This window comes from Ranitomeya imitator, chromosome 4 (genome assembly GCF_032444005.1).
Source record: "Ranitomeya imitator isolate aRanImi1 chromosome 4, aRanImi1.pri, whole genome shotgun sequence".
NCBI classification, from domain to species: Eukaryota; Metazoa; Chordata; class Amphibia; order Anura; family Dendrobatidae; genus Ranitomeya; species Ranitomeya imitator.
The window spans coordinates 271,236,992-271,255,220 of NC_091285.1; the positions used below are offsets into that span (position 1 = coordinate 271,236,992).

The window sequence follows — 18,229 nt, forward strand, 5'->3', positions numbered from 1 at the left end:
GTATACAGAGCTCCTGTGTATAATGTCACCTGGATCACTATATTACCTGTCACTGTACATTGTATACAGAGCTCCTGTGTATAATGTCACCGGTGATCATTGTATTACCTGTACACTGTCACTATATTACAGAGCTGCTGTGTATAATGTCACCGGTAATCATTGTATTACCTCTACACAGACACTGCATATTAAGTACCAATCTCCTGTGTATAAAGGCACTTATGGTGATATTAGTATTGCGTTTTTTTTTTTATTAATGATCAGTATTATAGTATTCAGTCACTATGTGGTGGTAATATGTTGTTCGGGCCATGGTGTGGTGGTATTTGTTCCTTGTATGTTGTATTATTGATCACTGTGTGGTGGTAATATGTGATCTGGACATGGTTAGGTGGTATTTGTCCCTTGTATGTGATATTATTCGGTCACTGTGGTGGTAATATGTGGTCTGGACATGGTGTGGTGGTATTTGTTCCTTGTATGTGGTTTAGGTCTGTATGTGGTGGTAATATGGTGTATGGTCATGGTGCAGTGGTATTTGTCCCTTGTATATGATATTATTGGTCATTTAAAAAAATTGAAAAATAAATACAAATATACCTAATTTGTATTGGATATTTTAACAAATGATTAATAGGCTAGAGTAGAGTAGAGCTCGGCCAAAAGAGTCTACCTTGTCGTGGTGGCGGCTTAAAATATCTTTTGGCCAAAACAAAACGTGTGTGCTATATACTATGTGACTGGGCAATATACTACGTGGCTGGGCAATATACTATGTGGCTGGGCAATATACAACGTGGTTGGGCAATATACTACGTGGGCTGTGCTATATACTACGTGGCTGCGCAATATACTACGTGGCTGTACTATATACTATGTGGCTGTGTTATATACTATGTGGCTGTGCTATTTACTATGTAGCTGTGCTATATACTACGTGGTTGTGTTATGTACTACGTGGCTGTGCAATATACTGCGTGGCTTTGCCATATACTATGTGGGCTGTGTTATACATGTGCATCATGAATCGTGGTATGTGTTAAAGAGGGGGCCCACTGAGACTTTTTTTGCCCTAAAAAACCTGGAGCCGGCCCTGGCTTAATAATAATAGTAATAATAATCTTTATTTTTATATAGCGCTAACATATTCCGCAGCGCTTTACAGTTTTGAACACATTATCATCGCTGTCCCTATTGCGGCTCACAATCTAAATTCCCTATCAGTATGTCTTTGGAATGTGGGAGGAAACCGGAGTACCCGGAGGAAACCCACGCAAACATGGAGAGAACATGCAAACTCTTTGCAGATGATGTCCTTAGTGGGGTTTGAACCCAGGACTCCAGCGCTGCAAGGCTGCTGTGCTATCCACTGCGCCACCGTGCTGCACTGATTGGTCACGCCCAGCCACGAACAATCAGCGACAGGTGCAATCCACCCAAGAATTGGCATGGAATTTGAACCACGCTTCGCTAATTGGTCGCAGCCGGCCGGCCGAATCCTGTGTATAAATTGTATTCTGAAAACTTCATAAATAAACTACATACATATTCTAGAATACCCGATGCGTTAGAATCGGGCCACCATCTAGTATATATATACCGTATGTACTCGAGTATAAGCCGAGATTTTCAGCCCATTTTTTGGGGCTGAAAGTCCCCCTCTCGGCTTATACTCGAGTCATACCCAGGGGTTGGCAGGGGATGGGGAGCGGGGGCTGTCTAATTATACTCACCTACTCCTGGCGCGGTCCCTGCAGGTCCCTGGCTTCCCGGCACCCCAGCTTCTTCCTGTACTGAGCGGTCACATGGTACCGCTCATTACAGCAATGAATATACGGCTCCACCTCCCATAGGGATGGGGCCGCATATTCATTACTGTAATTAGCTGTAATGGTGACCGCTCAATACAGGAAGAAGCTGCCAGCGCCGTGGAAGCAAGGACCTGCAGGGACCGCGCCGGAGCAGGTGAGCATGACGGGGAGGGGAGCGCTGCGCGATATTCACCTGCTCCTCGTTCCGGCACCGCTCCATCTTCAGCGTCTAATGCAGTGACGCTCAAGTCAGAGGGCGACGTGTTAGTGCGCGCCCTCTGCCTGAACGTCAGTGCAGAAGACGTTGAAGATGGAGCGGTGCTGGAATGAAGTCAGGTGAATATTGAAAGTGCCGGGGGCCTGAGCGACGGAGAGGTGAGTATGTGATTTTTTTTTATCGCAGCAACAGCAAATGGGGCAAGTGTCTGTATGGAGCATCATATGGGGCCATAATCAACGTTTGTGCAGCACTATATGGGGCAAGTGTCTATATGGGGCCATAATCAATGTTTGTGCAGCATTGTTTGGGGCAAATGTCTGTATGGAGCATCTTATGGGACCATAACGTTTGTGCAGCACTATATGGGGCAAATATCTTTATGGAGCATCTTATGGGGCCATAATTAACGTTTGTGGAGCATTATATGGGGCAAGTGTCTGTATGGAGCATCTTATGGGGCCATAATCAAGGTTTGTGCAGCACTATATGGGGCAAATATCTTTATGGAGCATCTTATGGGGCCATTATTAACCTTTATGCAGGATTATATGGGGCATATTTTAATATGGAGCATCTTATAGGGCCATCATTAACTGTATGGATCATTATATGGGGCTCCTGTTTCAATATGGATATTCAAAAACACTTAACCTACTGACGTCTCAATTAATTTTATTTTTATTAGTATCTATTTTTACGTTTGACATTTATCGGTAGCTGCTGCATTTCCCACCCTAGGCTTATACTCGAGTCATTAAGTTTCCCAGTTTTTTGTGGCAAAATTAGGGGGGTTGGCTTATACTCAGGTCGGCTTATACTCGAGTATATACGGTATGTATATATATATATATATATATATATATATATATATATATATATACATATATATATATATATATATATTCCATAAACGTGCATTAAATCCTGCAACCTGTCCTGGAATAATGGCTCATATGAAAGAGCTCACTGAAAGTGAAAGTGGTACTGTCAATGCTGTAGAAAGTCAGTTTGTGAAATTTCTATCTTCTCTTCCAAATATTCGTCAATCAGCTGGGAGTGGGATAATTGAAAAGTGGAAGTGTTCAAAAATGTAAGCAACTCAGTCACAAAGTTGTAGACCACGTTAATATAAAGATCAGGGTTGCCAAGTTTTGAAGCACAAAGTGCACAAAAGTCGCCAACAATACCTGTGGTTAAGAAATTGGTTTCGTGGTTTTGTGTAATCGGGGTTTGAAGTTTTCTTATAATCATAGCTTTGTGCGTCGGGGCTGGACTCTGGGTAGGGTCAAATGTGAGTGGTGCTTGTGTGACGCCCCAAGGTCCTGGTTGTCAAAGTGCCATTGCTTTCCTCACGGGGAGAGTGATGTAATGCTTGGTAGAGATGGAAGATTCCTCTTAACAGGTAATTAGCACATGCAACACCATTCTGACTCCAGGCCAGAAGGGGGAGCTCTACACCCTACTTCAGGGGAGCTGGTCAGGAGGAGGAGTTAGTTGCTAGGCAGTTGCTAGGCAGTTGATAAGATTTAGACAGTTGGTGCCGGACAGCAGACTGGAGCAGTCTGAGGCAGAAGGACGAGTGAGGGCCCGTACAGCCTGAAGTACTGTAGCTCCCAAATGGTAAGATACAGAAGGAAGAACAGCTTTTAGCTAATGAGCCAGAGAGCGAAGCACAGGAGAGTGACAACAGGGGAGAATAGCAGCGACTGGGCTACCTCCCTGATAGAGCGCAGATACCGATAACCGGAAGCCCGAGGTTGTGTCATACTCTAGGAGGCACAGGAGAAACTGGTAGGACAGCTGGACTACACTTAGGTTCCCTGGAGCCCTGGGAACCTACTTCACCTGTGGGAAGTTATACCATCTGGCTGCCATAACATCACCCTAGAGGACCCCTTTAAGCAGCGTTGGCCATCCCTGACTGAATACCACAGGTGGCATCACAAACTTTCATTATTTCCACATCCCCTTAAAAGACCGTCTCTTTAAGATGAGTGCCCAGGGCCACGGACTGGGTCACCGCCGCCGTGACACATCCATTTGAGTACCGGACCCGGTACCGAGTACCCCACCGCCCTGGCAGTTGACTCATTTTGGCGTCATGAACAGGATGGACCAACCCAGCAAACAGGTCTTCTGCGCCTAAGAGATTGTGCTTTATTGAGAAACTAGAGAGACTTTATTGAATTGTGTACCAGAGACTTAAATGAGCTTTTAAAACATCGCCATCAAACTATCGCAATAACTGAGTCACACAATAACTGCTGCCATCACTGCGTCACACGGTGTGTGCACTTTGTTTTAAAAATAACCGCCAACAGCTACCAGAAGGAGTGCCATGAGGAGCGCAGGAAAAGAGGGGTGTGTCATTGTGGGCAGAGCCTGAAGAGAGAGCGCTAAGAGGAAACGGATGCCGTGCTGCGAGTGGAACCAAAAGTGAAGATGCCGTGCAGCAGAGCCGCAAGTGAGGATGCCATAAAGTGCTGTTCGGAGGACCGGGAGAAGCGCCCGGCTGTGCAGAGGGGGAACCGCCGCAGACTGCACAGGAGAGACGCCAGGCCTCTAAAAATTTAGCAAGGGACATGTCTGACCCGGGAGGAGAATTGGCGACGTTCGCAGCTGCAGGCCTCATGATGCCCCCAGACCCCGCTGTAGTCGCAGCCGCAGGCCCCATGATGCCCCCAGACCCCGTGGTGGTAGCAGCCGCGGGTCCAGTAATGCCACCAGGCCCCGCAGTACCCACAGCTCCTGCAAATAGACCAGACCCCGCCGCAGTAACAGCTCCCATAATGCCGCTCTCCATGCCCTACATACCTGGAACGGCCTAGCTGCCACTATATTCAGGGGAGTCCCACACCCTCAGTGACTTTGAAGAAAGACTCTGCAGCTTATTTCAGGTGTACCCAGGGGTCAGCATCCTAGCTGGCGAATTGGTTGGTGCAGCACAAAGAGAAGTGAAATCCAGGCTGGATATTGAAAAAGGAACTGTTGAGAAAATATTAGCCAAACTGAAAGACACTTTTGACACTTGCACTGCAGCAATAGTAAAAATGATATTCTTTGGATGTAAACAGGTCCAGGACAGTATACGAGACTATGCCCTTAACCAAAATTGTGCAGTCTATGCAATTGCCCCCAAAGGAGAAGATCCAGCTGGCCTCCAGTCCAGGAGGATGCAGGCTTGAGGACCTGCCCTAGAAGAAGAAGCAAAAATGTTATTAAAGTAAATATATTCCTGTAACGTTCAAGAAAACAGCCTCCCATAAAGGGAAGAAAAAGTTTATACCAGTTATATACATCTAAAAAATCTTGTATGTCTTTAACCAATTTATTGTTGTTTTTGTTTTCCCAGTCCTGGAGTACTGGATTTAACAGGGGGGGGGGGGGGGAGTGTGATGCCCCAGGGTACTGGTTGTCACTTTGGCATTGCTTTCCTCATTTCCTCACAGGGGGAGAGTGATGTCACGCTTGGAAGAGATGGAAGATTCCTCTTAACAGGTAATTAGCACATACAACACCGTTCAGACTCCAGGCCAGAAGGGAAGCTCTACACCCGACTTCAGGGGAGCTGCTCTCTCTGGTCGGGAGGAGGAGTTAGTTGCTAGGCAGTTGCTAGGCAGTTGGGAAGATTTAGACAGTTGGTGCCGGACAGCAGACTGAAGCAGTCTGAGGCAGAAGGACGAGTGAGGGCCCGTACAACCTGAAGTGCTGTAGCTCCTAGATGGCGAGATACAGAAGGAAGAACAGCTTTTAGCTAATGTGCCAGAGAGCGAAGCTCAGGAGAGTGACAACAAGGGAGAATAGCAGCGACTGGGCTACCTCCCTGATAGAGCGCAGATACCGGTAACCGGAAGACTGAGGTTGTGTCATACTCTAGGAGGAACAGCAGAAACTGGTAGGACAGCTAGATTACACGTAACCTGTCCGCCCTAGAGCCCAGGAGACACAGTGATGTATAGAGCCTGGGTCATGATAGAGACCCTGTGAAAGGGCTCAAGTCACCTGTCATACGGGTTTGTGTCCCACTTCATTAAAGAACAGAGATAACTGAGCACCTTGCTAAGAAGCCATAGGCAATAAGGGACTATAATACCACCGCACTAAGAGGAAGGCTTTTACTCCACCTGGTAAAGCTGGACTCTGAACTCGCTTCCAAGCCGGCCAGACCCTGCCTGTACCTGTGATCTGGTGCCCTAGACTGTGGCTGCCTGCTACCATCAGTAAACCAGGTAAAAAGACTGCACAACTGCGTCCTTTGTTCTTTACTGCACCACTCACCATCTTCCATCTGTTCACCGGGAGCCCTGGGGACCTACTTCACCTGTGGAAAGTTATACCATCTGGCTGCCATAATATCACCCCATAGGACCCCTTTAAGCAGCGTTGGTCATCCGTGACCGAATACCACAGGTGGCATCACGAACTTTCATTATTTCCACAACCCCTTTAAAGACCATCCCTTTAACATGGGCGTCCAGGGCCACGGACCGGGTCGCCACCGCCGTGACACATCCCTTTGAGTACCGGACCCGGTACTGAGTACACCACCGCCCTGGCAGGCGACTCATTTTGGCATCACGAATAGGATGGACCGACCCAGCAAACAGGTCTTGTGTGCCTAAGAGACTGTGCTTTATTGAGAAACTAGAGAGACTTTATTGAATTGTGTACCAGAAACTGTACCAATTATTGAATTGTGTACAAAATACCCCACGGCCCTGGCGGGCAACTCACTTGTGCCTATCGATCACCTGGTAGCCTTCAGGAAAATGATGCCAGTGGTGAAACATGCGCAAAATGACTTCCCGTAAAAAATGACTTCAGTAAAATGGCGCCGATGGCCATTTCACTGTGCCAGGATCTAACTTAATCTGAAACCTCAAAATTTGAAAATTGCTAAATTTTCAAAATTTTCACCAAATTTCCATTTTTTTCTCAAATAAACGCAAAAATTATCAACCTAAATTTACCACTAACATGAAGCCCAATATGTAAAAAAAAACCCGTCTCAGAACCACTAGGATCCGTTGAAGCTTTCCCGAGTTATTACCTCATAAAGGGACACTGTTCAGAATTGCAAAAAATGGCCAGGTCATTAAGGTCAAAATAGGCTGGGTCATGATGGGGTTAAAAACAAAAGTATCACTGTGCTTTATTGGCGAGCAAACTCACCTGACCTTATCACCATAGTGAACCTATGGGGTATTGACAAGAGGAAGATGAGAGACACCAGACCCAACAATGCAGACGAGCTGAAGACTGCTATCAAAGCAACCTGGACTTCCAAAATACCTCAGCAGTGACACAGGCTGATCGCCCCCATGCCACACCACATTGATGCAGTAATTGATGCAAAAGGAGCCCTGACCAAGTATTGAGTGCATTTACTGAACCTACATTTCAGGAGGCCAACATTTCAGATATTAAAATCATTTTTCAAGCTGGTGTTTTAAAGTATTCTAATTTACTGATATAATGACTTTTGGGTTTTCATTGGCCGTAAGCCATAATCATCAACATTAACAGAAATAAGCACTTAAATAGATCACTCTGTTTGTATTGACTTTATATAATATACTAGCTATTGAACCCGTTCTACGCCCGGGTGGCGAGCATCTATATTGGTATATGGTCTGCATCCTGGTATGTGCTGCTCCATCCTGAGTCCCCATCCTGTCATGAGCTGCTCCATCCTGCGTCCCCATCCTGTCATGTGCTGCACCCATCCTGCACCCCCATTCTGACATGTGCTACTCGGATCCTGCACCCCCATTCTGACATGTGCTGCTCCATCCTGCGTCCCCATCCTGTCATGTGCTGCACCCATCCTGCGCCCCCATCCTGCCATGTGTTGCACCCATATTGCGCCCCCATTCTGTCATGTGTTGCACCCATCCTGTGCCCCCATTCTGTCATGTGCTGCTCCCATCCTGCGGCCCCATTGTGACATGTGCTGCTCCCATCCTGCGCCCCCATTCTGACATGTGCTGCACCCATCCTGCGCCTCCGTTCTGACATGTTCTGCACCCATCCTGCGCCTCCATTCTGTCATTTGCTGCTCCCATCCTGTCATGTGCTGCTCCCATCCTGTGCCCCCGTTCTGTCATGTGCTGCTCCCATCCTGCGCCCCTGTTCTGTCATGTGCTGCTCCCATCCTGTGCCCCTGTTCTGTCATGTGCTGCTCCCATCCTGTACCCCTGTTCTGTCATGTGCTGCTCCCATCCTGTGCCCCTGTTCTGTCATGTGCTGGTCCCATCCTGCACCCCCGTTCTGTCATGTGCTGCTTCCATCCTGCACCCCCGTTCTGTCATTTGCTGCCCTATTCTGTCATGTGCTGCTCCCATCCTGCGCCCCCATTCTGTCATGTGCTGCTCCCATCCTGCGCCACCATTCTTTAATTTGCTTCTCCCATCCATATGCCCCATACGCTGCTCCATTATGGTTGATGGCCCCCATAAAATGCTCCATAGTATATGCCCCCGTACACTGCTCCATTATGGTTTATGGCCCCCATAAGATGCTCCATAGTGTATGCCCCCGTACACTGCTCCATTATGGTTTATGGCCCCCATAAGATGCTCCATAGTGTTTGCCCCCATACACTGCTCCATAAAGGTTTATAACCCCCATAAGACGCTCCAGTGTGTATGCCCCCCGTACACTGCTCCATAAAGGTTTATGGCCCCCATAAGATGCTCCAGTTTGTATGCCCCCGTACACTGCTCCATAAAGGTGTATGGCCCCCATAAGATGCTCCATAATATATGCCCCCATACACTGCTCCATTATGGTTGATGGCCCCATAAGATGCTCCACTGTATTATATGCCCCCCATAAGATGCTCCATTGTATTATATGCCCCCCATAAGATGCTCCATTGTATTATATGCCCCCCATAAGATGCTCCATTATGGTTGATGGCCCCATAAGATGCTCCATTGTATATGCCCCGTATGCTGCTGCCATATATAAAAAAAAATATCATACTCACCTATCGTCGCTGGGCGCCGAGTGCTGGGGGGCCTGAGCAGGCGGGGACACCGGCGCGCTGTGGGGGTCAGGTGCCAGAGTCACCGCTAGCTCAGACCCCCCAGCACTTGCTATACTCACCTGTCTGTCCCGTTCCACCGCTGCGCGCCGCCATCTTCCGGCTCCTCTGGCTGTGACTGTTCAGTCAGAGGGCGGCGCCGGCACGCATTAAGCGCGTCATCGCGCCCTCTGAACTGTGTACGTCACAGCAGAGGACCCGGTAGACGGAGCCGCACGCAGCGCTGGAACGGGGGACAGGTGAATTTACTTACCCTCCTGGCGGTTCCTGACTCTCCGGTGGAGATCGCGGTGTGCGTTCAGTGTTTACGTATACCGCGATCTCCTTGGAGCGTCACTCTGTGGGGGGCCAGACTGCGCTTGCGCAGTCTATAAAGGCTTCGGACAGAGTGACGCTCCCAGCGTTATATTATAGATGAGATTCACGTTTTGTGTTGAAGAACTGAAATAAATTAACTTTTTGATGATATTCTAATTTTGTGAGAAGCACCTGTATAGCACAAGCAATCAAATGATCACAGCTTCAAGTTCCCTTAGGGGACTATTAAATGTAGCAAAAAGTAAAAAGGTGTTTTTAAAAATATGAACAAAAAGAAAATAGAAAACACAAGTTCAAATCATCCCCCCCACCCCCCGTGCCCCAGTAAAAATAAAACAATAAAAATAAAAGATACACATATTTGGCATCGCTGCACTCGTAAAAGTCCAATCTTTAAAAATAAAAAAAAAAATGAATCCAATTTGGCTTAACAAATAAAATCAAAATGCCAGAATTACGTTTTCTAGCCGCCGCAACATTGCAATAATTTGCAATAAGAGGCAATCAAAACTTATCGCTTATATCCCCAAATGGTGTCAAAAAGATGTCAGCTCAGGGTTCATGAAATAAACCCTTGCACAGCTCCAGAAAATGGCAACAAAAACAAAAAATAAATTTCTTACAAATTACCAAATTTTTTTTTAACAACTTAAATAAAAAAAACTATACATGTTTGATATCTTCTTAATCATACTGACCTGGAGAATCATATCACCAGATGAGTTCTAATAGATGGTGAACATGGTAAATAAAAAATGAAAAATCACAGCGGCAATATGGCCATGTGTGTACTTTAGTCGGCAAAATCCTTCTGACAGGTTCTCTAGGACAACCCCTTCATGAACTAAATGTTTGGCCCTGATGTAAAAAACAAAGCTATACTCACCTTTTGTGCTGGCACATGTTCAATCCGTACGAAGACAGAGAAAGAGACACCATCGTTGATTGGGCGCTGGGCACCATGTGTCACAACACCGCTTGAGAGCTCCGGGACTGCGAGTGCTGACACCTGGAACAGCGCTGGCACGGGAGGTGAGTATAGGTTTTTTTATATTATCGTCAACAAACATTTAGTTCTAGAAGGGGTTGTCCTAATAGTGGATATCCTTTAACATCAGCACAAAAACTGTGTGCTGGGAGCTTCATGACATGGATTTCCATAGCAAGCAACTTTACTCCGGCCTGACATTACCTAGCACAATGTCAAGCATCAAATGGAGTGGTGTAAAGCATGCCGCCACTGGACTCTGGAGCAGTGGAAAGTCTGGACTGACAAATCATGCAATTTTGGAGTCTGATGGCCAAGTTTGGGTTTCACGAAAGCTTAAAGAATGTTACTTGTCTGACTGAGTTGTGCCAGCTGTAAAGTTTGGTGGATGAGGGATAATGTTAGGGTTTTTGCTTGGATTGTCTTGATTCCCTTAGTAACAGTGAAGAAATATCCTAATGTTTTGGCATTGCAAGACAGTTTTGACAATTTAGTACTTCTAACTTTATGGGAATAATTTAAGTGCAAGGTTGTAGGGGTGAATTTTAGTCAGTTATATAGAGGTCTCACTGTCAAAACACTTTTCAAATTCAGGGTTCTTAAAAAAAGCTTAATTTATTTCTAAATTTTCCAATCTGGAGGTGTATTACTTGACAACATTTCAAAACTGGAACTTCATAATAAGTAGCCTTCTCCCGATCTGTGATCTCTGGTGCGCCTGGACTTGAGCCACCACCTGTATTCTGTGCTATTCTCACATCCATTACTTCTCTAGTGATGATCTTCTTACTCCACTAGAATGTCATTTCTCTCCTGGGTTTCTGTCTCCCACTAGACGTAGGCAGACTACCTGGCTATCCTATTTGAGACATCACTGTCCACATTTTTCTGACAACTTGATTTCAGTTCAATAATTTCTGGTCAGACCTAAGCCACTCCATCCTGCTTTTCTGTACCATATTCACTGTAGCTTCTCACTATCCCTCCCTGCGTGGGTGTACAGCAAGAACTCTTATTTTAATAATTGTGTTTCAGCAGAACGTAGTCCTATGGCCCTCCCTATCTCTTCAGGGAACTAGCATCTTCTCTACTACTACAGTACATGTCTCTTGGCCAAAAAATCCTTTTCTGTTGTTTATTAGATTGTCATGTGAATTGGTGCCAAGTACTCAGTTTTGCTCCACAACATGCCATGTGCTCCTCTTCAGTTAGTCCATAGTTAACCCTTGGAAGATCCAGCACTAATTTTCATATACAACACATTTTGTCAATGAACAATATGCTCAACATTCTCTTTGTCATCATGGGAGATCAGAGTACACTTGGTGTAGGTCTGGACCAGTTATACAGAATAATAGAATTTGCCATGAAGATTTACATGGATATAATTCCATCCCACGTCAGTGTCAGATCAGCATGAATACATAGGGAAAGTGCTAGGCATCCCTCTTATACTCTTACATGGGGAAGGCCTTTTCTGTACCATCAAGACTGAGCCTCAGGTCCATAAAGATATAGTTTAGGGTGGAAGAACATTACTGGTGTGAGGGGAGCGAGGGCTGTAGTCGTGGCTCTCATGGGTGGCTGCTTCAGCGCACCCTGGCCCTCCATCACATGCATGCAATGTCCCATCAGTAGCGGTTCTTTTTGTCCGCTTTCCTGTCCCTCTGGGTGTTCTCTGATTTGCTGGGAATTTCTTGCTTTAGATTCCAGATAGAGACAGAGTCAGGTTCCAACTTCAAGCAAACGATTTTACTTAATTCCATTCTCAACTCGTCCAGTTCACAATTAGGTACAGCACAGGTTACTTCACAAGACACGTCATTTTCTGTCTCTGTGCTATCCCTCTCTTCTTTAGGAATACCTCTGGGTCACACCGTTGTCCTCGGTAACACAGCACTTTGTCTGACCAGTCTGACTGTAGGAGTTCCCTGTCCATTTCGCCCCAGACACGCAGGCGTCTTCCTAAGTAACTGACTGCCATCATGACACAGCTGTCCTGCATTCCTCTGCTTCTTAGCAAACATTATCTTTAGGCTCTGGACGAGCTGAGCTCCTTTATTTGTAAAACGTTTTGTGGCTCAACTGCCCTGCATGGGCTCTAAGGCCCTTTTGGGCTGCCTGGGCTCCCTTGTTCTTCTGACCAAAAGCAGGAAGCTCTCTATCCCTTATGCAGTTGGCGCATCCTAATTTAACTCGTGCCTCTCATCCTATCCTATTGCTGTCTTTTACTATTTTTCCCTCCTCTGGTGGGCTACTTTGAATACTACACTTTCCCTAGTCAATAACATATGTACACGGCATTAATATTTTTATAATACACATAACATTCAACAGTTACATACAATATAGCAGCAGTGCATGTTAAACACATCAGTTCGTCAGGGACATAAAACACAGGCAGGGAAAGTGGGCACAGCTAGTCCTTGTGCACCCCTTACAATGGTCCACACAGAGCACTGACCTCAACCCCATCAAACACCTTTCGGATGAACTAGAACAGAGATTGTCCAACATAAATGTCTAACCTTATAAATGCTCATATGTATGACTGGGGAAAGATTTCGAGATATTCCAAAATCTTCTAAAGCTTTCCAAGAAGAGTAATAGCTGTTCTAGGTGCTAAATGGAGACTGACTCCATATACATTTACAGCCTATGGCTTTGAAGTGGAATGCCATAAAAGCTTCAGTATGTGTAATGTGTAGGTTTCCCAATACGTTTGACCATATAGTGTATTTGACCTTATAGAAATTGGTGCCAATAAAGTTTGGTACTCATAGAAAAAAAAGTCATACAGGTTTGTTGCCATAAAAGAATAGAAAATCTGTATCTCTTGGGATGGACTTAATCCTAGATATTTACATCCATGGTTTATTCAAGAACTCTATAAGTCTATCTGTTACCCAAGCAGTTGGAAGGCTATACATTTAGCTGCTTTAATTATACAAAGAGCTTCTGAAAAAGAAAAGCTCAAACCTGATTCATTACTACGGATACTAGCATCACTTTTTCTTTGTACTAGGTTTGAAAAATGTTTCTCATTGTTTCTTTATTTTATATTGTAAAGGCTTTGTGCTCTCCATTGTTTATTGACTTGGCGTATTGTCTACTATATAGCAAAAAAATTACCCTACAGCATTTCCCAACTATAAAAATCTATGATGTACACAATGGGCCAGATAAGGGGAATCTGTCTACCTTATTCATTTATTAGAAAATACCAAACACAAGGTCTAAATATGTCTAAATAAATTATTTTTTATTTTGCAAACCAGTGCCTTTTTGCTAATTTTCTTGGACCCTGTGTTCGGTATTTTCCTCATCTATCCATTTTGATCCAAATGCTCTGCCATTTATACAGTGGGGCAAAAAAGTATTTAGTCAGTCAGCAATAGTGCAAGTTCCACCACTTAAAAAGATGAGAGGCGTCTGTAATTTACATCATAGGTAGACCTCAACTATGGGAGACAAACTGAGAAAAAAAAATCCAGAAAATCACATTGTCTGTTTTTTTAACATTTTATTTGCATATTATGGTGGAAAATAAGTATTTGGTCAGAAACAAAATATCATCTCAATACTTTGTAATATATCCTTTGTTGGCAATGACAGAGGTCAAACGTTTTCTGTAAGTCTTCACAAGGTTGCCACACACTGTTGTTGGTATGTTGGCCCATTCCTCCATGCAGATCTCCTCTAGAGCAGTGATGTTTTTGGCTTTTCGCTTGGCAACACGGACTTTCAACTCCCTCCAAAGGTTTTCTATAGGGTTGAGATCTGGAGACTGGCTAGGCCACTCCAGGACCTTGAAATGCTTCTTACGAAGCCACTCCTTCGTTGCCCTGGCGGTGTGCTTTGGATCATTGTCATGTTGAAAGACCCAGCCACGTTTCATCTTCAATGCCCTTGCTGATGGAAGGAGGTTTGCACTCAAAATCTCACGATACATGGCCCCATTCATTCTTTCATGTACCCGGATCAGTCGTCCTGGCCCCTTTGCAGAGAAACAGCCCCAAAGCATGATGTTTCCACCACCATGCTTTACAGTAGGTATGGTGTTTGATGGATGCAACTCAGTATTCTTTTTCCTCCAAACACGACAAGTTGTGTTTCTACCAAACAGTTCCAGTTTGGTTTCATCAGACCATAGGACATTCTCCCAAAACTCCTCTGGATCATACAAATGCTCTCTAGCAAACTTCAGACGGGCCCGGACATGTACTGGCTTAAGCGGTAGGACACGTCTGGCACTGCAGGATCTGAGTCCATGGTGGCGTAGTGTGTTACTTATGGTAGGCCTTGTTACATTGGTCCCAGCTCTCTGCAGTTCATTCACTAGGTCCCCCCGCGTGGTTCTGTGATCTTTGCTCACCGTTCTTGTGATCATTCTGACCCCACGGGGTGGGATTTTGCGTGGAGCCCCAGATCGAGGGAGATTATCAGTGGTCTTGTATGTCTTCCATTTTCTAATTATTGCTCCCACTGTTGATTTCTTCACTCCAAGCTGGTTGGCTATTGCAGATTCAGTCTTCCCAGCCTGGTGCAGGGCTACAATTTTGTTTCTGGTGTCCTTTGACAGCTCTTTGGTCTTCACCATAGTGGAGTTTGGAGTCAGACTGTTTGAGGGTGTGCACAGGTGTCTTTTTATACTGATAACAAGTTTAAACAGGTGCCATTACTACAGGTAATGAGTGGAGGAAAGAGGAGACTCTTAAAGAAGAAGTTACAGGTCTGTGAGAGCCAGAAAACTTGATTGTTTGTTTCTGACCAAATACTTATTTTCCACCATAATATGCAAATAAAATGTTAAAAAAACAGACAATGTGATTTTCTGGATTTTTTTTTCTTCGTTTGTCTCCCATAGTTGAGGTCTACCTATGATGTAAATTACAGACGCCTCTCATCTTTTTAAGTGGTGGAACTTGCACTATTGCTGACTGACTAAATACTTTTTTGCCCCACTGTATGTCCAATAGCAAGTATATATGTTTTCACTTTTGCCTTTTGGCCTTTATCTACTAGACATACAGTATATACTATTGCTTTACCCAGTGTGTTCTTTCTTATTCTTTAAATGGGTTGTCCAGTTTTGACTCGGAAGTCTACTATGTGACTGTAGACCTCACATCGTGAACAGCATGTGCTGTCAGGATTCTCTAGTGCCGCGGGTGGTCATGTGACCATAAGTATGCGATATGCATATTCCCTGCCATATTCTGAATAGACTTGCACAACCTCGCTCTATGCATATCTAAGGAGGTGGCAGGAACCTCATGTGCCTTCCTTCATTCCAGGCACATGTATCCAGTGCAGCACCTGAATGGTTCCCTTATGTTTAATTGTATTAATGTGCCATGTCTCATATGTACTGTGTAATGTGAAATGTTTTATATCTGTCATGTCAATGTATATTGCTATTTCACTGTATTAGACATGATTAGTGCAGGGATAGAAAGAGTTAATGAAAGGGGCTGGATTAGCAGCCTTAAAAAAGCAGTTAGTTCCTGCTTCAGTGGTAGTGCCCAGGCCAGCTTGCCTGTGGCTGGGTGTGCTCCCCTGCTGGGAGCTAGCCATACCCCTGGAGGGGAACAAAGCTGCCAGTGGGCAGTCAGGTAGCGGGCACAGGGACTGTGTGTGTGCTCCACAAGAGTCTTGCAGCTCCTGGGATCTGCCTGGGAGTTACCCAAGAGGCCCCTGTCTGGGGCATAAGTATGTTCCCATCTGGAACAGTGAGGACCCCCGTTTTGGTTATATGTGGATCCCCATCTGGGGACTTCAAGCTGCCAAGTATTGCCAGGCAGTGGAACAGGGCACGGGAACCATGATAGTGCCCTTCAGGTGACTGTGAGCTTCCAGGAGCCATTGGAAGCTGATGCTTGTGCTGCTGCTGCCGGAGAAGCAGCATCTTTGAACAGGGACAGTTTAGGAATTGCTACCTTATTCTATTTGTTATCTTCATTGAACAGCTTGCCACTGTTGGGCCCTAAAGAATGTGACGTGTTGTGCATCTGAAGAGCAGCCGTGATGCTGGGGTGGCCTGCTGTGGACTGGGGCTGGGACTGGAACTAGTACTGTCTTTTCGTGGGCGGGGGGCCTGGGTGCTAGCTGACTGTGACCTAGTGGACTCGGCTGTGACTATCACTCAGTGCCACCTTGTTACACATACTCCTGGCCACATTTTGACTATGTGTGCGGCCTTGATTAATAGAAATCAAATAAGGGAGACCGTACTTGTCTAGTCAAAATGTGGCTAGGAGCATGCATGTCGCATACTTGACCTGACATGACCTCCTGCTTCTGGCACCGCAGTACCCTAGTAGCACATGATTTGAGAATTCACAAGTCTGCAGTCACAAAAAGTGACTGCAGACTTTTGTGCCAAACCTAAACAGCAACCCCTTTAAGTGGACCACTTAATGAATTAGGTGCCTCTGTTACCTAGGGATTGGAGTACAATTCTGTAGTAAATTATGCCACTAAAGTGACATAAATTATCATGAATTTAAGAGGCTATATCTATATTGGTGTACCTAGTCAGGACTGGTGTGTAATGCCAAGTGTCAACATTTTTGCTCATCTTTTGAGTTGAACAAAAATATTGCAACTTATTACGGTGTTTTAAAATTCTGGTACAAACACCTTAATAAACTTTAGAAGTAATATGCAAATGAAGATGGAAGTGCTCTGGGCAGGACGGAGCACTTCCATGGTCTCGGCTTGGGCTCTATTCTCAGTCTTAAGCCGCCATCCAGTTAGTTACCAATGTAAGAAGGGCAGAGTTAGACTGAGAATTGAGACAGAAATCAAGGCAGTGTGAGTGCATCCCAAGTTAACTAGAGCATTTCTATCATCATTTTCATATTACTTCTAATCTAAACACATGTAATCAGATTGGAAAGGGTAGAATGAGTCGACACATTTACTTTACATACACATATCTTAGAATTATTGTAGATGCACTAAACTTACCACAGTGGTTCTCCCTGAATTGTAAAGCATCTTCAGACAACTTTGACTTTATACCACCTCTAGGTTGGTTTATTTTAGATTCATTTTGCTCCAAAATTGTTCCTTAAAGGGCCACTGTCACCCCCTCCAGCCGTTATGAACTAAAAGAGCCACCTTGTGCAGCAGTAATGCTGCATTCTAACAAGGTGGCTCTTTTAGTTTTTTGTTCATGTATTCCCAAAATAAAGCGCTTTGAAACTTATCCAAAATACCTCTCTTTGTCCATGGAGGCGGGTCCTCACTCCCCAGCTTGAACCGGCACTCTGCCGTCACTCACATCTTCAGGGGCTTTTGGCGCATTACTGCTGCACAAGGTGGCTCTTTTAGTTTATAACGGCTGGAGGGGGTGACAGTGGCCCTTTAAATTTGTATATTTTAGGTCACATCCTTTCTCTGCAAAAAAGTCCTTTCTCTAGAAAGCTACGATCCCTTGTCTAGCAATGCTCAAAAATGTCTAAAACACCTAATAAGTGTGCAGTGAATGTAATTTCTGTCTTAATTTGAATATTATAACTAACAAATGTTTTCAGATGAATGATTAGAAAATTCAGTAATTATTAAAATGTTACAATGTAACCACCTCCTAAACTGAGATCCTGCTCATGACTACAGTTAGTGTATACTAAATCTGTGACATTCTCCAAACTGTTTCCATACTAGTATTGGAAGATTTTGAGTAAATGACTTTCCATCTCCAGGAACAGACAAAATCGGGATTATTTTTCAAATATCTGAGATAACAGTGTATACAGGCTTGATAATATGGCAGACAACTTGTTTAGTATATAGCTTAGTCTTTTTACTTCTGCTCTCTAATTACATGTATGTTT

The 18,229-nt window shown here is 44.8% G+C and overlaps 1 protein-coding gene across 1 annotated transcript in view; it reads left to right on the top strand.

Annotated features, from left to right (window-relative positions):
* Positions 1 to 18,229, top strand: part of PTPRR (protein tyrosine phosphatase receptor type R) — a 419,872-nt gene that overhangs the window by 111,472 nt on the left and 290,171 nt on the right. The gene's annotated exons all lie outside the window — the stretch shown is intronic.